This window comes from Ascaphus truei, chromosome 6 (genome assembly GCF_040206685.1).
Source record: "Ascaphus truei isolate aAscTru1 chromosome 6, aAscTru1.hap1, whole genome shotgun sequence".
Taxonomy (NCBI): domain Eukaryota; kingdom Metazoa; phylum Chordata; class Amphibia; order Anura; family Ascaphidae; genus Ascaphus; species Ascaphus truei.
Genome location: NC_134488.1, coordinates 80,219,667 through 80,242,954, shown reverse-complemented (window position 1 = coordinate 80,242,954; position 23,288 = coordinate 80,219,667).

Genomic DNA, 23,288 nt, shown 5'->3' with positions numbered 1-23,288 from the left:
AGAAAGAACTGTGCTCAAAATGGAGGTTCCCTTGCCTGGGAATTCACCACGTGAGTCTAAAATGGCGGTTCCCGCCAAGAATGGGAACTGCGTGGGAGGCTTGCAGGAAAATTGCATGCCTTTTTTGCAAAGCTCTGCAAGGGTCTGGTGCGATAGCCAGGACCCCACCCAAGCAATGTGACTGGCTCAGGCAGGAGTCAGAGTCACGCCCCGTCCCAGTGTGCCCTTCCTCTAAGCTCCACCAGACGGAGGGGACACTATGACAGCCAATACCCAATGACTGCTGAAGACAATGGAGGACCTGGATGTGGCCAACCGCACCCTCAGTTCTTCGGAGCCTGGGGAGAGATAGGAGTTAATTTACCAGTACTCCTGTGTCCGTGCCTACAGAAAGATCTGACCATGTTTAGCGAGATGGACTTTGCGCACTACCGTCTACCAGGAGGCCTCCTGTTGAGAAGGTGGAAGGGAAGAGGTACCTCAAATGCCTCTGTCCCAAGTGCGATTTCCCAGACAGCGACCTGATATTGGGAGCCAAGTGGGGGGATCCGTGTGACCACCCTCAGTGCGTCTCCCGCCTGCCTCGTTCTGCGATTGGGTGCTCAGCTGCTCTCACCTGTCTCCTGCGTGATTGCAACCAATCCCAGCTTGCGCTGATGGCATGCCTCCACTCCACACTCATTGGCTCTCCTCCCTGTTATATGCTCAGCAAGCCCACTGGCTCATCGGTTGAGCATAACTCTTTGTCAATGCAAAGTGTTTCACCGCTCTCCTTGTTCCTACTGCCTTGAGCTCCTGTTCTTTAATTTCTGTTCCTGACCCGGCAATCCCTTGGACTCCGCTCTTCTGTACTCCTTACCCCGACTACCATTGACTATACGTATCTCTCCAACCCTGACCTCGGCATATGTACCACGACTATTCTCATCTCTCCAACCCTGACTTCGGCTAATAGTACCTGCAACAATACGTACCTCTCCAATCCAGACCCCAGCAAGTATCTCGACTATCCGTACCTCTCTAACCCCAACCCGGATACCTCAACCAATCTACACTCCAGACGTGCCCATGTGGCTGCGGGTTGGTGTTTATCTAAACCCCACCTTGGCCACACAGTCCCACCTTGTTTGTGGTGAGCACTCCATGACAGCCAGATGCGGAGCACGCTTCTTAAAGCCTATGCTGCTGTGGCCTAAGGCTTTCACAGAAAAATATGTGACCGACCCCAATACATGGGCGATCGATGCTGCTTGCACAACTACCTCAACTATGGAGGTTCCTGAGGGCCCATGTGCTCTGACGGATGCTCCAGGGGGTCTGTGTACCCCGATGATCCCAGAACGTTCCGAGATGGTTCAAGACCCGGTCCTCACAGAGGAACCAGAGATGATCAGTGAGCCATAACCATCCCAAGAGCAACCGGGTAAGGTGACTGCCTGGAGCAATGAGGAACCGCTGTTGTTAGAGGTGCAGGAACTGGAAAGAGACTTGCTAATTGCCGCTGACGACTCGGACATGATCCAGTACCTCTCCCCCACGGAAGTGTCCCTTCCCTCTTCCAGTACCAGCAGCTATTGGTCATCTGTGGTGTTTCAGCCGATGCCGAGTTCTCCTACCGATGCTGCAAAGGAACAGACCCTTACCAGTGACTCCGAATGATGGCAGAGTACGGTCCTGATGACGGTGACCGTGAGACCTGAGAGGCGGAGGAGCGTCCCATGTTTGGCGGTTCCTAGCGGCCTTGTCGGCGAACTAGCATCCCGATCAGTGAGTCCCAGGGTTCCAGAGAGTCAGCAGAGTGGTGATAGCCCACCTCCTTACTCCCAGCAGGAACCAATGGAGACTTGGCGAGACAATGGAGACAATGGCGAGAAGGTACCGGGTGAGAGTAACTTCTATGCAGAGGAAGATGACGACACACCCATTCAAAGACCGGATGTCGACGTACTTCCAGTGAGGGACATCGACCTCTATCAGGATCTCGCAAGACCGGAATCCGATGATATCGAAAGGAAAGCGACCTCCGGGGTTGATGAGGAATGTCCGATTCCCGCTCCGGTGAGTACCGCTACAGCTACCCCTGGGGTGAGACACTTTATGGGCCATGTATGGGCCAACTTGGAGTGCAAAAAGACTGTGACTCCATTGAGCATTAAGACTCTTACCCCCAAACAGCAGGCCCGTTACAGGACCATATTATGGGGCGTAGGCCTCAACCTACGGTAGAACCACATACAGGTAAACCCCGTTATAACGCGGTCCTCGGGGTCCACCCCGAGACCACCGCGTTACTAACGGGGTCGCGGAAAAAAAATGGCCGCCGCTTTAGCGCATATTCATCCCGCGGGACAGGAGATGGGAGCGGGAATGTCCCTCTGGTCCCCGCTTCCCCCTGTCACCGCGGGATAGGCCGCGGGACAGGAGATGGGAGCGGGGATGTCCCTCCGGTCCCCGCTTCCCCCTGTCACCACGTGACAGGCCGCGGGATGGGAGGGGGGATGCCCCTCCGGTCCCCGCTTCAGGAGGAGCAGAGGGAAATGGCAGGCAACATCCACACCTCACGAGCCGCACGGCGCATGCGCATGCGCACGCGCACGGCGAACGTGAGGGGTGCCTGCATAAGTTTCCTAAAGTGATCGCTGTCGGGATGTGCTGCTTTGGAGACAGGTAAGCACAGTCTCCGGAAGACCGCTAACCCCCCCCCCCCCCCCCGCCGCAGCACAGGGCCCTCGCGCAGCAGTACAGGGCCCGCCGTAGCGCAGGGTTGTCCTGCCACTCAGCCGCAGCGCAGGGCCCTGCCACCCCCCCACAGCACAATGACGTCCCACCCCCCGCTCCGGGCCGTAACACCAACCTAGAGAGGAGGGGGACACACAGGACGCTCGGACACCCTTTCCCCTTGCTGTGAGGGGGTTAATGTTGAAGAGGCACCACAGAGGTTGGGTTACCTTTCTGTGTGTGTGTGTGTGAGCAGTGTGCAGTGTGTGTCAGTGTGAGCAGTGTGTGTGCAGTGTGTGTCAGTGTGAGCAGTGTGCAGTGTGTGTCAGTGTGAGCAATGAGCAGTGTGTCAGTGTGTGCAGTGTGAGCAATGAGCAGTGTCTGTGCAGTGTGTGTCAGTGTGAGCAGTGTGCAGTGTGTGTCAGTGTAAGCAATGAGCGAGCAGTGTGTCAGTGTGTGCAGTGTGAGCAATGAGCAGTGTCTGTGCAGTGTGTGTCAGTGTGTGCAGTGTGCAGTGTGTGTCAGTGTGAGCAGTGTGTGTGCAGTGTGCAGTGTGTAGCAGTGTGTGTCAGTGTGAGCAGTGTGTGTGCTGTGTGCAGTGTGCAGTGTGTGTCAGTGTGAGCAGTGTGTGTGCAGTGTGCAGTGTGTGTCAGTGTGAGCAATGAGCAGTGTGTGTGCAGTGTGCAGTGTGCAGTGTGTGTGCAGTGTGTGCAGTGTGTGCAGTGTGTGCAGTGTGTGCAGTGTGTGCAATGAGCAGTGTGTGTGCAGTGAGTGTGTGCAGTGTGCAAAAAAAATTTAAATTTTTTTTTTTTTTTTTAAACGGGAGCCACGGGAAAACCGCGTTATAACCGAATCGCGGTATAGCGAGGCGCGTCATAACGGGGTTTACCTGTATTGTCAGTATCACACTGGTATCTAGTCAGGATGGACATCAGACCAAGAACTCTGACCAAGACTTGAAAGACTTTACTACCTAAGACCCTGCGACCAGTACCACGTCCTGTGTGCCATCACGACCCTCCTTTTCGAAGAATCCTAAACAGTGGGCTTGGAGCCTGTTAGAAACTGCCACCCCTTCCCAGGACTATAGGGATTGGGCCTTTGGGGACGAGCATGATGAGTATGATGATGATGATGATAATGAGGATGTTGTGTGTAATGTACCTAGTGGAGATAGCAAGTATGTAATGTCCTAGCGCTCGGACACTCCGGGGTTCTCCTCCAAGACCACTTCAGGGTCTGAGTCCACTACGGTGGCTCCGGTCGTCACTTCAATGGTGGCACCCTAGGTTCCAGGGTTATGTCCCCTGCATGCACCGCACAAGATTTTTGCTGGAGATGGGGGACATAGTAGACCACTGGTGGGTTGAGGGTGAGTTCAGTTCAGAGAAATCCGCAGAGGCTTTAAGGTGCAGGGAGTATGAGATCCGCCTAGGAATAGTACAACATAGGGGGGTGATTTACAGGTACTGCGAGCAACCCGTGCAGGAACCTTTGTTCTGGGTTCTGCCAGGCCAGGCTGAAAGCCATAGGAAGACTAAAATTAGTAGGGAAGAGCGACATGTAGTTCAGAGGTATAGGCAGTCGCTTGGGTTCGGATATCCCTACATCCCAGAACCCATAATGAGGGAGGTGAATGAAAACCAAGAAAAGTCGCAAGAAGATGTTATCAGGGATTACATCAAGATGCATAGTAAGAGTGCCTTCTACCAGCTAGAGGAGCAGGTGAAATACCTCATTGGAGTGTGGAAGGTAGGCAGTTCCATCTATATGGATGGAGTCGAATACGTGTCAGAGCGGCACCCAAAAAGGGTGTTTTCCGTTACAGTGACAGATAGTACTGGGGCACTAGATTGAAAGGCAGACCCTGAACATTACTACTGAGTAATTAGGTTCTCCATGTTGGGAGGGACCTGGGTTTTCATGGAATTCTGTGATTTAATCAGTTATATGCACTGTAATACAGGAAAACATGTATCTTTTGCAGTGTGATTCTCAAACTGTTGTTATTGATTCTCCTGTTCTGTTTAGGATATGCATCTGAAGGATGGTACCCGCAAATTTCGGTGAGGACATGGAAGTTTCCACCAGAGGGAGAGTGTAGTCGGGACTGGTTATTGGCTACCAGTCTGCCCTCACTGGCAGTAAGCCCTGGTAAGAGAAGGCCTGCCATTACTTATCATGGGTTTTCCCCACTCCCAGCAGTGCCCTTCAGTGACAGGTGGGGAGGTGGAACCAGGCCTGGGTTCACCCCATCCTGAGTCAGACCTGGTGCCCTCCTCCTAGCTGTTCTTAAGGGGAGTGCCACCCAAATTTAGTCAGTGCCTCTTCCCACTTGAGTGAGGCAGGTCACACACAGGTTGCCTGAATACTGGCCTTCCCTGTTCCTCTTCCCCTTGGGGTGGAGCGAGTGTGTACCTTTCCCCTGATCCTGATAGAGGATCAGGGAAGAGCAAGGACTGCTGTGGGGGGCAGTTGACCCGTAGTGCAGTTCCAGGAATCTAACAGCTGGAGATATCACAAGAGACTGCATAGGGCAGAGGCCTGCTGTGACTGCATTGAGCTGAACAGAATAAACCGTTCCTGTTTCATATACCTCCTGCCTGGTGTGTGATCTTACTGGGTAAGGAGAGGGATTGTTTGTAACGTAGGAGATCGCCTCCATACATCTGCAACCTGCGACAGATGGAGGCGCTGCACTGCTAGAGAATCATGCTGGGTATTTACCCCACAAACTTGTCCTGTGTCCCCACAAACATTGGCGAACGACTCAGCCCTCCTGCTTACCAACAGATAGCATGCACCACACATGCTGTAATGGCAGAATCTCCCATCGGGTGGGGGAAACACCGCTACATTTATATATAAAGTTGCGAAGATGGCAGCTATGAGCACATGTAGTTATGTGACCCGCAAGATCACATGGTTCACATTCTCTTAGAACAACTAATAATAAATGTAACTGTTTTGTTTCTGTATTTTTATCTGATAGTTATACATAGTTACATAGTTACATGTAGATAAGGTTGAAAAAAGACGTATGTCCATCAAGTTCAACCTATGCTAAATTTAGACAACAGATACTTTATCCTATATCCGTACTTACAGAATATTGATCCAAAGGAAGGCAAACAAAAAACCCCATTAAGGGGAAAAATAAATTCCTTCCTGACTCAAAGAATTGGCAATCAGATTAATCCCTGGATCAACATCCTTCCCATGTTTACTTATTTGGTATATTCCTATATACCTTTCCTTTCTAAAAAGATGTCCAACCTTTTTTTGAACAAATCTATTGTATCTACCATCACAGTCTCCATGGGTAATGAATTTCACATTTTAACTGCCCTTACTGTAAAGAACCCTTTCCTTTGTTGCTAGTGAAATCTCCTTTCCTCCAACCTTAAGGGATGGCCCGAGTCCTTTGTACTGCCCGTGGGATGAATAGTTCTTTTGAAAGCTCCTTGTATTGTCCCAAATATATTTGTATGTACAGTAGTTATCATATCCCCTCTTAGACGCCTCTTTTCTAATGTAAATAAATCTAATTTAGCTAGCCTCTTCTCATACGTTAGATTGTCCATCCCCTTTATTAATTTTGTGGCTCTTCTCTGCACTCTCTCTAGTTCCATAATGTCTTTTTTTAGGTTAAGTGCCCAAAAGTGTACTCCATATTCAAGGTGTGGTCTTACTAATGCTTTGTGAAGGGGCATAATTATGTTTACTTCCCTTCCATCCATTGCCCGTTTAATGCAAGATAAGATTGTGTTTGCCTTTGCAGCTTCTGCATGACTTTCGGCACTATTGCTAAGCCTGCTGTCTACAGGCACTCCTAAATCCTTCTCCATCAAGGATTCCCCCAATTTATCCCCATTTAATTTGTGTCGCCTTTTTATTCTTGCATCCCAAATGCATAACCTTACATGTATCTGTATTAAACCTCATCTGCCATTTACCTGCCCACGTTTCCAGTCTCTCCAAGTCCTTCTGGAGAGAAATTACATACTGCTCTGATTCTACTAGCTTACACAATTTAGTATCATCAGCAAAGATGGAGACTTTGCTCTTGATGCCAACCTCAAGGTCTTTAATAAACAAGTTAAAAAGCATGGGTCCCTGTACCGATCCCTGAGGTACTCCAATCACGACTTTAGCCCAACCTGAAAAAGTTCCATTTATGACAACCCTCTGTTGTCTGTCCTTTAACCAGATTTCAATCCAGGTGCATATATTATTACTGAGTCTGAATTTCTTTATTTTGTACACCAACCTCTTGTGCGAAACCGTATCAAAAGCCTTTGCAAAATCTAAGTAGACCTCATCAACTGCATTACCCTGGTCTACATTCCTACTTACCTCCTCAAAAGAAACAAATAAGGCTAGTTTGCATGATCTATCCTCCATAAATGCATGCTGACTTTTACTAATAATTTTGTTTTCCATTAGGTATTCCTGAATATTATCCCATATTAAACCTTCAAGTAGTTTCCCCACTATTGAAGTCAGGCTTACAGGTCTGTAATTCCCTGCTTGTGATCTAGCTCCCTGTTTAAATATAGGGACCACATCTGCTTTACACCAATCTTGTGGTACTGAGTCTGTGGAAATGGAGTCCTTGAATATTAAATAAAATGGTTTGGCTATTACTGAGCTTAACTCCTTGAGAACTCTTGGATGTATGCCATCGGGGCCAGGTGCCTTATTTACTTACATTTTTACAAGCCGCTTATGAACTTCTTCCTCAGTTAACCAATTGTTCATTAATATGGATGTTGTAGATTCCTTCTGCGGCACTACTATTGAACTTGATTCTTCCCTGGTGAACACAGAGGCAAATAATTTGTTTAATACCTCTGCTTTGTCCTTATCTCCAATAATCTCCCTACCCATCTCACACTGAAAGGGTCCTATATTTTCTTTTCTCATTTTTTTGTTATTAAGGTACTTAAAAAACTTTTAGGGTTGACCTTACTATCTATTGCAATCCTTTTTTCATTATCCATTTTTGCGAATATGATTGCCGTTTGCAATTTTTGTTACATTCCTTATAATTCTGATACGATGTCTCCGTCCCTTCTGACTTAAAGAATCTAAACGCCTTCCTCTTCTTGTCCATTTCCTTCACTACCTGTTTATTTAGCCACATTGGTTTTGACTTATTTCTTTTATACTTATTACCCAAGGGTATCCACTGATAAGTGTGCTTTTCTAACAATCTTTTAAAGACTGCCCATTTATCTTCTACATTTTTCCCTGCAAAAACATCATCCCAGTGTACTACTTGTAGATTAGACCTCAGTTTTTTAAAATCTGCCTTTCTAAAGTTTAAGGTCTTTGTTGAACCCAAGTAATCTATTTTTTGATCATTTATTTCAAATGAGATCATGTTATGATCACTGTTACCCAAATGTTCCAGGACTTGAATATTTGTTATTACTTCTACATTGTTTGATATGACCAAATCCAGTATTGCCCCTCTACTGGTTGGTTCCTCGATAATTTGTGTCATATAATTGTCTTTATGCACCCCCAAAAACCTGTTTCCTTTTGTTGTAATGCTAATCTCATTTCCCCAGTCTATGTCTGGATAATTAAAATCTCACATTATGCAAACATGACCCAGTTTTGATGCCTTCTCCAATTGCAAAAGTATTTTAGCTTGCTCAATCTCACAGATATTTGGTAGTTTATAGCATATCCCTACAAACATTTTCTTTATACAGTACTTTTACCTCCACTGCTAATTTCTATCCACACGGTCTCTACATTTTCATCATTCCCTTCATAAACATCTTCCCTTATAATAGGTTTTAGATCCGGTTTAACATAGAAACATACTCCATATTTGTTCGATCCTTCCAAAAAGGGAACAACCCTGTAAATTAACTATCCAGTCATGAGTTTCATCCCACCATGTTTCAGTAATGCTTATGATATCATACTGCTCCCTTGTAGCTATTAATTCAAGCTCCCCCATTTTATCTGTCAGGCTTCTTGCATTAGCAAGCATGCATTGAAGTTTTTTTCAGCTTGTACTATTCTCTTATCTGCCCCTTCCTTTCTGCGCTCACTTGGTTTTGTCTTTAGACATTTTCTAGTAAAATCTGTATTTACTATGGGTGTCTCACTGCTTGTCAAACTCGCACTTGCCCCCATTCTACCCCCATACCCCTTGGATCCTGCTCTATTCTTTTTTTTTTTTTTTAACTTAATTTTTATTAAAATTTTTAGGGAGAGGGTGAAATGAAGAAAATAAAAGATGGGGGGGGGGTACAATAAATAGAGATGGTAGAAAGAACACATTCATTTAGAATTTTACCTAACAAATCATCTTCTAATATTCAATCACACAGTTAATATAAATATAATTTTTTTACAACAAAATTGTGTGGGTATTAATTTCTGGTTGACTAGCACTCAAAATCCAAGGAAACCACACCTTCTGAAAATCTGTGCAGGTGTCGTTATTAAGACTAAACAATTTTTCCATGCAAAAAATCTGCCAGATTTTATTTTTAACTTTGGGGATTGAGGGAATAGTTGTTTGTTTCCATACTGCCGCGTCTTACGGTTGAAGATATGTGGCACAGTAATTTATTTTCATGTCTCGTGAGGAGGTAATATGGTTTGTTTAAAAGAAATAACCAGGGATCCATTGGTAGGTCCAAACCGAAAAATCTTTGTGACCACATTTTGATTTCCAGCCAATAAGCTGATATGAATGGGCACCCCCACCACATAGGTATAAATGTGGCTTGTACTCCAATCCTTTCAGACATATTGTTGGGTACTCTGGGATGAATTTAGCTAGTCTCGTGGGGGTTTAGTACCACCTCATCATAACGTTATAGGCATTTTCTCTGATTGTGATACACATTGAGGATGTAGCAACCTTCTGAAAAATAACATTCCAGTCTTTTCTGTCTAATTCCTCCCCCAGATCATCCTCCCATTGTAGCATATATTTCAGTTTTTGATTCATATGAGGAAGAGGCTAACAAAGTACCCATACAGTTTAGATATCAGTCCAGATGTGTTACTATCTGCTAGACAAAGTGACTCAAATCTAGTTACAGTAGAGGCAACTCTTATTCGAACAAAAACCAGTGGCAATTCCCCAAAAAACCCAGGAAACACCCAGGTACATTCTGAATACATGCCTTAAACTTTCCTTAAACTAGCCCCAGCATTTCTGCATTGATTAATGGCCTATCAGATTAACAGCGGGGGTCCCTGGCAGTCCCATTCAAACTGAATTGGACTGCCAGGGATCCCTGCTGTGTTAATCCTATGGGTCGTTAGTCAATGCAGAAATGCCTTAAACGTGCCTCAAACTAGCCCAGAACATACCCAGCACATACCCAGCACATACCCAGAATGTAACCCGGCTAGTTTACGGCAAATGTTAGAATAAACGTTGCCTCTACTGTAGCAATTTGGGGGGTCAGATTTTGTTATAAAAGGCATTCAATTGAAGGTATTGGAGGAACTGATTGTTTGGGATAGCCTTTTCTTTGTGGAAATATTCGAGGGGTCTGGGAAATCCCTCTGAACCTACATCTTTTAATCTTATGACACCTGCTATTTTCCAGTCTATAAAACTATTACGGCCCATTCCTGGACCAAATTCTGGGTTGTCATTTAGTGGTGTCATAAGTGTATTACGTGTTGTAAGGAAGTGTTGAATCGCAACAGAGTCCCATAATTTGAGCGAGTGGGCTATAATTTGGCAAGATTTGAATATTTCGGGTCTCTTTCTCACTGGGGACCATAGAAGATTACTTAATTCAACTGGGGCAACTAAATCCGTTTCCAATGATACCCAGTGTCTGTGGACTGGATTAGAGTGCCATAGTATTAGTTGGCTTGTTTAGGCTGCCTTGTAATAGGACATAAGGCATGGTAGACCCAGCCCTCCTGTCTTGCTTGGTATATTTAAGATTTTCTAACCAATTCTTGGTGTTTTATTTCTCCAGATAAATTTGTTTATTATAGACTGTAGAGTTTTAATTTCCTCCAATACCAATGGAATGGGTAGAGTTTGGAAAAGATACAGGAGACGGGTCAATATGTTCATTTTTATACTATGTATTCTGCCTATCCATGATATAGTGTGGCCGGACCATGACCCAATATCAGACTTAAGAGCTAACCCTAACCCTAATACCAGGCGCATTATTGAGTTGGTGACATTAGCTACCAAAAATAAAATACCATCGATGGTCCTGAGCCTTGACGCCGAAAAGGCGTTTGACCGAATTGACTGGAAATATATGTCAAAGACATTGCAGGTATTTGGAGTGGAAGGCCCTTTCCTTAGAGCCATCGAGTATTTATACACTACACCATCTGCAAAAATATACTCCCAAGGTTTCTCCTCTGAGACTTTTCCTATAAAAATGGAACCAGGCAGGGATGTCCCTTATCTCCGCTGCTATTTGCCCTCTGTATGGAGCCACTAGCTGCTAACATAAGAAACAACCCCAATGTAACAGGAGTTCAGGGGAAGAGTCAGATATACAAAATCGCACTTTATGCAGAAGATGTGATCCTTACAATAACAAAACCTCAAACTTCACTTCCAAATTTATACTCCACTCTGTCTTCTTTTAAGGATATCTCAGGTTTCAAAATTAATAGTAACAAATCTGAGGCACTAAATATAAATCTGCCTAAAGATCAAATTAAATTGATTGCTTTAAACTTTGATTTTAAGTGGCAACCGAAGACGATCAAATACCTAGGGATATTTATCCCAAAAGACTATAGTATCCTCCTCTATTCTATTTAGTTCGTTATCTGTTTCCTTCCCCTCCCCCCTACATCTTAGTTTAAAATCTCCACCATCCTTTTTAACATTCTCCCTCCTAGCACCGAAGATTCTTCTTCATTGAGGTGCAATCGTCCCTAGAATATAAATGGCACCTCTCAGAAAAGGAGTCCCAGTGCTCTAAAAACCCCAAAAAACCTTTCCTGCATCACTTTCTAAGCCATGCATTAACCTCCCTAATCTCTGACTACCTCCCTGCGGTAGCGCATGGCACTGGTAGTATTTCAGAAAATACTACTATGGAGGTCCTTGCCTTAAGTTTTTGGCCTAGATCCCTGTAATCATTTTTTAGGACCCTCCATCTTTCTCTAACTTTGTCATTGGTGCCAACGTGTACCAAGACCGCCGGGTCAATCCCAGCCCCCCCCCCCAACAATCTGTCTACCCGATCTGCAATGTGCCGAACCCGAGCACCCAGGATACAACAAACTGTTCGGTTCATGCGGTCATGGCAACAGATTGCCCTATCTACCTTCCTAATAATGGAGTCCCCTACCAACACAATTTTTCTTTGTATCTGAGCATCCTGAGTCCCCACTGTGCTGGAGGAACTATTCCCTGGCTGCTAGAGGAATTACAAGCAAAAAAAGGGGGAGCACAGGTTGAGGGACTACACAGACGTTTCAAACACTATGATGGTTAGTGACTGTGATGTGTAATAAAGTGTAAAATATCATGGACACTTACACGGCCTTGTGTAAATGCTTTCACATCAAGGTATCTTTACTTTTGCTTCTCTCTCTTCTATGTTCGTCTCCGCACGGTCGTTTCTTCTCCTCTGGTCTAAAGTAAGGCTTCTCTAATCTTCTCTGCAGGAATAACTCGTGGTGTTATATAGTTCTGGGGTAGACGGTTGTATTAAATCAAAACGCAGAGAAATGCTGCATCCACTCACACAGGCAAGCGTGAGTGTCCTCTGGAGGGAGGTGTCTTTGATGGCACCTCACTGCAGGGCTGTCATGCACTCTTCCTGTCTTTCACACTAAACAGTGGGAAAAAGGTGAAGGGGCAGAGGTAGGTTGAAATATAACCATGTATAGTTAAATGGAAACTCACATGGCCATGTGTGAGTAGAGACTGAAGTTGGTATCTCTTCTCCTCTCTATGGAACTCCAAATCCAAACCTTCAGCTGAGTGTGAAAGTCACTCAGAGTGCATGGTTAACACAGTGGTACACAATGGTACACGGGTAAAGTAATCTTGATTTTTAATAAATACCAAAAAACAGAACCCCAACAAAACGTTTAAAAAGCACTTAGTCAAAATGACTTAAGAGCTGGGTGAGCATAAAAACAGCCAGTCTATCAGGAAAAGTTCGTGCAGGATACTTAAGTGCGCAGCTAACTCTCCGCGTCCGGGTGTTGTGCTGCGCTCCTATTAATTCTTTAGGGTAGCACCCGGGCTTTTTCTTGCATCACTGCTAGAGGAATTAGTCTCCCCCAGCCTTGCCATTTCTGCCCCGACACTTCCAATATCTTCACTCAACATGGCAAATCTATTGGCATGTGTCAGCTCAGAAACAACCTGCCTCTCCCTATTGCCCCTGCTTCCCCTTCTAACTGTCACCCAGCTACCTAACTGCTCCTCACTAACAGCAACCAAGCTACCTACCACCTGCCCCTCACTAACAGTGCCACCATCTGCACCACTAGTCGAAGCAAGGGCCTGCTCAGTGAGCTCTAAACCCCTTTTAAGATTGCCATGTCCCTCAATATTGCAGGTTGCCTCTTCAGATCAGCAATCTCTGACTCTAAAGAGACCACCCGCTCACACTTCCCACAGCGGTATGCTCCTTGGAACAGCTGCTCCAAGTGCACATACATGTGGCAAGATGTGCATTGAGTGGCATTTTCAATCCTGCTCATTCTAGCAACTATGAAGTTTATAAGTAGCAACAGTAAACTATACTTCAATATACTATACCTTGTTTAACCGCTTCCTTGTTCAAACTACTTCTGTTTCCAACGCACACTTTAAACAACCAGCACTTCAAATCAACCACACAGATCAGTATACGCAAGCCTGTTATCTGATTTCATTTACTACAAAACTTCTTGGTGAAAAAAGCAGTGTATCAGAATCGAACTACTAAAGAAACACCACTATGAGCAAATCAGAATTCTGACTAACGTACATTGAGAGCTATTTACTAGCATAGACCAATATAATATATCCAAAAGGTTGCTCTGCAATGTTTTAAGCATTTTATTTGCTGTTGATATTTTTCAACATGCATTGGTAGCCTGCATCTATCAGACAATGTACTACTATAGTATAGTTCACATAGAAATTAAAAAACAAATTATGGCTATGACCCTTTAGCAAGCACAACAGTGGCTACATTACATTATTGCAATTCATAACATTATGGTAGATGTGTGTGCAATTTCAAAGTCAGCAGTGCACAGCAAGCAAAAACAGGAGGTTTCCGTAAAATAGTCATGTTTCTGCGTTTTATACAAACAAATTGAGGTAATTTATTTTAGCCATTCATCATTACACCTCATTTTATCTGCTCTCTAATAAGCATCATGTAGGGTTTTAATGGGAATTTTTTTTACTGTTTACACAATTTATTTACATATTTTTGTTAATTTGGATACCAAAACGCTTCTGTTCAAGAAATATATAATTTTAGATTTGTTTAACCTTCATCTAAGAAAGATGTTACCTCCTTTACTACTGTTGGAAACTCATTTAGTCAAATGGAGGCATTGCATATGTGAAAGAAAGTAATTTCAAGATGTTTGTTTTATTAGAGGATGATGTAAAAATTATGCTGACTAAGCTTGTGTAATGAAATGTAGATATAAATTACAGATTGCATCTAATGTAATGAGAATTGTAGGAAGTGCAATAGGAATTTATGGCATGGAATGCTTAAGCAGATAAAGATTAGTCAAAATGAGACTCATGGGCACTGTACGGAATATCTAATAATTGTTGTACAGTAAGGTTGCCCTGGAAGACACCTAAAAATTTGAAAAACAGTGGAGTATGCCATGAACTTTTAGAAAGGCTTGCATATGTAACAGAACTGACCCTGAATCTCTTCACATATATCAATGTGTTAGTGTGACGGTGCTCGTCTCCGATCAGGAAGTGGACCGCATGGCTGAGGTAGGGATGCAAATTAACCGACCAGAGCCCAGGGACAGAGTCATGTTAGAGTATCCGAAGTTGGTAAGTAGGCAGGAGGTCAGGTTGGTGGCAGTGGTGCAAAGTCAAGGCAACAGGCAAAGGGTCAGATGAGGCGACAGGCAGCAAGGTCGGGGTCACGGTCCGGGGTCAGCAACAGGGATTCCAAATGAACAGGCTAGCCACAGCAATAGGCAAGCCATATGGAAGGCTCATGAACAAGGAAGGCTCAGCAACTAGAACCCAAGGTGGCAAGGAACACAGGAAAACATATACAATGCCCAGGCAGGGATGGAAGTCACTGGCTGCAATTTAAGCCCTGGTGCAGCCAATCTAGCAGGCTGCACAGTTATAAAAATGTACATAGTAGCCAGGTAAGGGCTGATTCCAGCAAAAGCCATGACTGGAACCCTTACAGTATCCCCCCCTTCAGGAGAGACCTCGGGCGATAAGAACCTGACTCACTCCATGATCTTGGTGACTTTGAATTGTTTCGGAAATGTCTTGGACAGGTAGAAGACTTGAGGAAACCCTGTTTATTCAGTTCCCTCTCTGGGCAGAAAGCAGCGGTCCTGCTAGTCTTGATACGCAGAATGCACCATAAGACAACTCAGGCACAGATACAATGCTCTTGTCAAGGTCCTGTCCAGTTACACTTAGCAACTTCTCTGTGACAGTTGAGGTGATAAAGTAGCTTTCTGCCATGGGACTGGCCATCAGCAGGAGGCCAGCACCCCTAGACAGGTGGGCTTGGAAATGCATCAATACAGAGACTATGGAATCTGTGAGCAGTAAACTTGCCTTTGACGTAGGAGTCTTGGAATCTGCTGTAGATATATCAGGCTATGAAAAAAGATCAATGTGCACGAAGCTTGTCCCAGAATCCACAGAGGAAGCATCAGTCACTGAAGGGCAATCAGAAAGAAACACACCCATCCCCACAACGAGAGCACAGGATATAGGAACGGGTACATCATGCTCTGCAGGGAAGTCCAAGAGGGGAGCATTTGTCTTTGAAGGGGATGCCATGAAATCAGGAAAGGACATGTCAGGCGCTGCACAGGGCGCTTTACTGTAAGCAGTAAATCTATATTAAAAGCGGGAGCCCTTGAATCAGTAAGGATATCAGGTACTGCAGGAAAATCAGTGAGGTAAACCTGACCTTGAAGCAGAAGTCTTTGAGTCAGTACGTGGTACATCAAACACTGCGGAAGAATCAGCGAGATTTAAACTTGACTTTGCAGTGGGAGTCCCAGACTCATGAAGGTTACATAAGGTACTGTAGAGAAACCAGTGAGGGGAAAGCTAGCCTTTGATGTAGGAATCTTAGAGTCCATAATAAGTACCTCAGACGCTGCTGAAAAATCAATGATAATTACACGTGTGCTTGGAAAGGGAGTCCCAGAGTCTTCAATGGTTATAACAGGCACTGCAGAGCAGTCAGTGAAAGATATGCTTGTCTCTGAAATGATTGTCTGAGAATCAGCAGTGGTTACACTGGATACTGTAAAGGGATCAGAGAAATATACGCTTGTCTCTGAAGTGGGTGTCTGGGAAACAATAGGTATACTAGATACTGTGGGGAATTTCATGGCAAGAACCTTAGAAAAAAAGATGGGGTTAACCAATATTCCGTGGAACCCATCAGTAGGCGTACTTGTCTTGGAAAAATCAAAACTAGGTATATGGGGACATTCTTTTGAATACATCAGGCAGCTAGGTATTCTAGGTGCATTACCTACTCACAATTGAATCATAATACAAATCTCATGCATACAGACTGGACAAGCAATTGAAGGCATCATTTTATCATTAGTATTTGTATCATGATTGGATAGCAACAACTATTTAGTGTAAGGAGTTCCCTCCTATTAATTAGCATACCCCTGAGGAAGTGAGACGTCTCTCACTAAACATGCTGGGTTAAGTTACTATATTCATACATTTAATTCTGAATCTGCCTGAAATACCTAGCTGACTGTGGGCTTGTGTTTGGGGGACGTATATCTTATGATCGCGGACTGCCAGTGGACTGTTGTTTGCGGTTTGCTGCTCGAGCACTGTTAGTGTGTTGCTATATTGCCGCGTCACTTAATGTTACATCATCAGGATGGGATGGACAGCGCCAACTAGGAAGCTTCACCAGGAGATTTCCTGCACGTGCACTTCCAAACAGAGAATTGAAACAGACTGCACTCACAGCCAAAGTGTGGATATCGGCTGTTCTGGAGAGAGCATAACTGGAACTGCATTAGGCAGGGAGGCATTTAAAGTGAGCTTTTAAGTGATAAATACAGTTAGACTACAGTTTAACTAGAGGTGACTGGGGACTGGATCTACTGCACACTCTTTTACTCTAGACAACAAACGGTAAGCTATTCAGATCACACTATGATCCCAAGCTTGCTAATCTGCATATTTTAACCCCCCCACCCCTTTACAACTTATTCACTGCAGTCTCTCCCAAAACTGACTGCACAATACACTGAAACCCTGAACTGACTCTAGCATTGCAATACAGCTAAACATTTGACAAGGAACAGGCACACCCCTGCTGTTAGTCTGCTCACACTCACTCTGCTCACAACAGCTCCTTGCAGCACTACCTACCTCTGGCATCATGAACCTGCTATGTATTTTAACTTTTTTTCTTTCTCCTGGCCTCATGGAGATGTTACTCCCTCTACCCACTACACACTCCTCCATCCTGGCCCACACCCAACATCTTGGTCCAAGGGGGGGAAGGGAGCAGTACAGTCAGGAACACACCGGAAAATACAAAAGATAAACACAATAATAGTGCAATATGTTGAAACAATAAAGGAATTAGCTGGATCTTGGCTCTGATGCAATTCCTACTTACAACAAGTGGAATGAATATAGGCAGTGGTCTGACTCTGTCAGAAAAATGTAGGCTTGATCTTCCGCAGAGAAGGGGACAGGAAGTAACTTCATACAGGATTCTTTAAGGAGATGTCAACTCAGATTCACGAAGAGTATTGATACCATATAAGAAGGGAAACGGACCATAGTACAGATCATAAAGTACAATTTATCCAATCAAGCAAGGTGAGAAAAACGTACTTACAATAAGTACATAAAATATGTACACGTAACAGTATCGTGAGACAGTAGAGGGCTCTTATTGATAAGAAGCTGGCTGGATATCCTCCCTTGACTCCCACCTCTCCGTCGCGGTGTAGCGTCTGACGTCACTTCCGGCAAACGAGTGATGACATCCGGTAGAGAGCGGGGAAGATGGATCTCAGCAAATCGCCTGTATGTTCAGCAGACACCTCACACGTCTTCACTCTTAAAACAACTGCAGTAGACTGACGGCTAGGCTCAACGCGTTTCGCTGTTCTCAAACAGCTTCCTCAGGAGCGAATAATGTCCGTTAAGGTTGTTGAGTGTTATATACTCAGGTTGATTGAAATCAATTAACAGACTGAACGTCTGTACTATTGAATCATAAAATTAACCCACAGGTTGCCACACAAGTGGCACATAACTCTGCAGTCCAAAAAAGTAGCCATTATATAACATGGCATTACAATATTTAACTTTATTAAAAATCACATAATATAATAATTACACAAAGGAGATATATAAAATATATAAAATATAAAGCAAACGCTCGCAATAAAAACGGATGGAATAAAAGAGAGAGAAAACAAATGATTAGTGGACAATAGTAATCCTTACGGGTAAAATCTAATTGGTAGAACATTTAAAAAGGTATAAAAACGTATATATAAAATATGCAAGGTGCAATATGAATAGGCAGCAATACAGAATTTGTGCAAAACCGCAATTTTAGAATAATAAGCAAAAGGAGGATAAGCATGAATATTAAAGAATGGGAAGGGAGGGGGGAGGAGGAGGAATTAGATCAAAAAAGGAATAATTTCAAAATCAGCATTTAAGCCGTTTGGGATAAGTGTTTTTAATTTATGAATCCAAAACATCTCTCTTTTGCTAAGATCTAATTCTCTACTACGTCCTCTCCAATGTTGTAAGACATTCTCAATTACGGTAAATTTCAAGTCTCTGGGGTTGGAATTATGACATTTTGCAAAGTGCTTGGATACACTATGTGTAAGAATTCCACGTCGGATATTACTCAAATGCTCTAGGATCCGAGTCCGAATTGGTCTTGTGGTTTTCCCCACATACTGTAGCCCGCATGGGCATTGCAAAACATAAATTACAAAATCTGTGTGGCAATTCATATACTGTTTAATTTTAAATACTTCATTGGTGTTGTTACATATAAAGCTCTTTTTGTCTAATTGCTTGTGTTCACATGCCTTACATGAAGAGCAGCCGTAGAACCCCTCTACCGTTTTGAACCACCATCTTTAGTATCTATTTTCTTAAAGGCACTTGGTGCCACACGATTTTTTTATATTTTGTGCCTTTTTATAAATAATTTTTGGGTATTCCGGGAGTATCTCTTTTAAAATTTTATCTGCTTTAAAAACATGCCAATGTTTTTTTTAAATTTTATTAATACTATTCGCTTCCCTATTGTATGTAGTTAGAAAGGCTGTTTCAAAATTGTTAATAGTGTTCTTCACAACCTTTTTTGGGACTAATAGATCCTTTCTTTGCAGTAAGTTCGCCTTATCTAATGCTGTGTCTAATAAGGTATTGGTATACTTTTTTTCTAAAAAACGGTTCTCTAAAATTTTACATTGTTCCTTAAAAATATTATCGCCAGTACAGTTCCGGCGTAATCTTCTGTACTGACTATAAGGAACATTGTCCATCCACTGATGGTGATGACAACTAGAACGTAAAATAAAATTGTTGCTATCAACGTTTTTAAAATGTGTTTTGGTTTTTAACAATACCTTCTTCTATGTAAATGACCAGATCCAGGTATTCAATAAATGTTTTACTGGTAGTTGAAGTAAATTTAAGATTCAACGTGTTAACATTAAGATTAGAAATAAATTGGTCTAAACTTTCCTGATTGCCTTGCCAGATTAAAATGACGTCATCAATGTAGCGCCGCCACAGGACAACACCCACCCCCTCCCCCAGCATGCCGTCCAACCAGATGGTATGGTCTTCCCAAAATCCCATAAAGAGATTGGCATAACTGGGGGCGAATTTCGTTCCCATGGCGGTGCCACACTTCTGAACATAAAATACATCATTAAATAAAAAAAAGTTTTTTTCCAATATAAAAGCAATGCTATCTAATAAAAACTGGACTTGTAATTCATGTAGCTCCTCGTCTTTTTCTAAAAAGTATTTGACGGCTTTACATCCTAAATCGTGTGCGATTGAGGTATACAGGGAAGAGACATCTATTGTTGCTAGTATATAGTCTTCTTTCCATTCAAAAGATTCTAATAAAAGCAGAATATCAGTGGTATCCTTTAGATGTGATTTTAATGTCTTAACATACCCTTGTAGGAAACTATCAATGTATGCTGATAAATTTGAGGTAAGTGAATTTATGCCCGAAATTATAGGCCTGCCCGGTGGATTTATTAAAGATTTATGTATTTTTGGAAGTATATAAAATATGGGTATTTGTGGCGTTTTGTTTAATAGAAATTTATACTCTTTTTCTGTTAATATACCCATATCTCTCCCTTTATCTAAATGTCTTTGTAGATCAATACTGAAGGTTTTTGTAGGGTTTTTCTTTAAAACCTCATAGGTATTAGAATCTCCCAGAAGGCGGACAGTTTCTTTTAAATAATCTCTTCTGTTCATAATTACTATTCCTCCTCCTTTATCTGCCTGTTTGATTATTATATCAGTGTTCTCTGTGATTTCATCTAAAGCATTCTTTTCCTCTTTTGTTATATTATTTCTAGTTTTAGATTTAGTATTTTTTGACAGAGTTTCAAAATCTTTAACATTAGATCGTAAAATACCTCCAAATGATTCCCTTTGTAATAAGTTGGATAGAAAGTTGATTTACTCTTTAGTGTGGTATGTTTAAATTTTTCAGCTTCCATTTGAATCATCGGTTCTGGATTGATAATTCTAGATTCCACATTTTTGCTAAGAAAAAATCTCTTTACTGTTAATTTCCTTAAATATCTATTGGCATCTAAAAACAACTCGAAATTATTAGGTCCCACTGTAGGAGCAAATGACAGTCCTTTGGATATTAAATTTAACTGTGGAGTAGATAAAATAGTTGAACTTAGATTAAAAATACTATTGTTCACTTTGTTTTTTTCTTTATTTATTCTCTCTCTTTTCCTTCCTCTTCCCTGTTTTCCTCTCTGATGTTTTCTTTTCTGTGATAAACACTGTCTTCCCTTTTCTCTAATAGTGGAGTATATGGGTTCGATGACTCCCAGATGCTTAGTGGTTTGTCTAAAAAATCATCAGATCCAGTGGCTCCAATTGGGGAACGAGATCTGCTAGTTTGATGTTGCCTGCTTGGCTGAGGCCTATCTCTCTCTCTTCTTCTCTCCTCTCTCTCTCTTCTTAGCTCTCTCTCTCTCTTGATCTCTCTATCTTTGAGATATTCTCTCTCTTTACATTCCTTTTCTTGTAATTCTCTAGCTTTCAAATATTCTTTATCCCTTAGAGACTCTCTTTCTCTATGATGCTCTCTATCTTTCAAAGCCCTTTCTTTTTGTTCTTGGGTTTTCATTTCTCTTTCTCTCTGTCTCTCTCTCTCTCTCTCTCTGTCTCTCTCTATCCCTACGTCTCTCAATGTCCAATCTATATTCCCTTTCTCGCTCTCTCTCTCTCTCTAGACTGTTCCTGTTCTTTCGTTAAATCTCTATCTGATGTCTGTTTCTTATCAACATTGGTCTTACTATATGGATAACTATTATCTGTTGATTTCTGCGGTTCAGAGTATCTGCGATCTTTCATATCTTTTAAGGCTATATAGGTTTTGGAATTGGATTGTGTAGTATTGTTATCTTTACGATAGGAGGTACTCGAATAATTTGATTTATCATATTTCGAATCTGTCTTGTTATAATTATAATATTTTCTTTCAGTATGAAAGTTATTTTTCTTTTTCTTCCACTCCCTTTGTTCTCCTCTTTGGTAATCCTCCTCATCTCTCAGGAATTTGTTGGTCTTATTAATATATAAATCATTCTCTAATTTGTCTATTTTCTTTTTTAGCTCCCTATCTTTAATTTTAAATTCTGCAGTATCTTCTAGATGGGCCAATTTTTCTTCAATAATTTTGACTTCCTCATCTATAATTTTTATATTTTTCTTATGTTGATTAATTAAAGACAACATTAGGTCAAACGAACATTTGTCCATAGTTTCATACCAATTTTTCACAAATTCCTCATCATCCAAATTTGATGATGGAGATTTGGAAAATCTCAAACCTCTTGGTATTCTATTGCAATTTATATATTTGTTCAAAAAACTTAAATCCAACCATTTCCTTGTGTCTTTAATGAGTAATCTATCTAACTTGTGGAATTCTTCTTCTAATAAGTCATGTGAAACAGGTGTGTGTGATGTGTCTATATCGTGATAATCAAATTGCAATCTTCTAGATTGTCTTTTAGCAAAAATGTTAGGTGATGTTACATCCATCTTAGCTAATTAAAGAAATAACAATACAAATATATATAAAAAAAAGTGTGCAAAAAAGAGTGAAAAAAGCAGCCACCAAACCAATTACAGATAGCACAAGTGAACCCAAGTGATTTGTGTCGGCGCTATCAAACACCCTCTATTGGATAAAAGTGCAAAAAAAAGATTAAGTAAAACACTTAAAGAAAAGGTGTATAACCAAAAAATACTTCTCCACCTTCCAAGGAATATGTAAGGATTCCTTACAGAAAACAGTCTTGGTCCAAGGGGGGGAAGGGAGCAGTACAGTCAGGAACACACCGGAAAATACAAAAGATAAACACAATAATAGTGCAATATGTTGAAACAATAAAGGAATTAGCTGGATCTTGGCTCTGATGCAATTCCTACTTACAAAAAGTGGAATGAATATAGGCAGTGGTCTGACTCTGTCAGAAAAATGTAGGCTTGATCTTCCGCAGAGAAGGGGATACTGGATAGGAAGTAACTTCATACAGGATTCTTTAAGGAGATGTCAACTTAGATTCACGAAGAGTATTGATACCATATAAGAAGGGAAACGGACCATAGTACAGATCATAAAGTACAATTTATCCAATCAAGCAAGGTGAGAAAAACGTACTTACAATAAGTACATAAAATATGTACACGTAACAGTATCGTGAGACTGTAGAGGGCTCTTATTGATAAGAAGCTGGCTGGATATCCTCCCTCGACTCCCACCTCTCCGTCGCGGTGTAGCGTCTGACGTCACTTCCGGCAAACGGGTGATGACATCCGGTAGAGAGCGGGGAAGATGGATCTCAGCAAATCGCCTGTATGTTCAGCAGAAACCTCACACGTCTTCACTCTTAAAACAACTGCAGTAGACTGACGGCTAGGCTCAACGCGTTTCGCTGTTCTCAAACAGCTTCCTCAGGAGCGAATAATGTCCATTAAGGTTGTTGTTATATACTCAGGTTGATTGAAATCAATTAACAGACTGAACGTCTGTACTATTGAATCATAAAATTAACCCACAGGTTGCCACACAAGTGGCACATAACTCTGC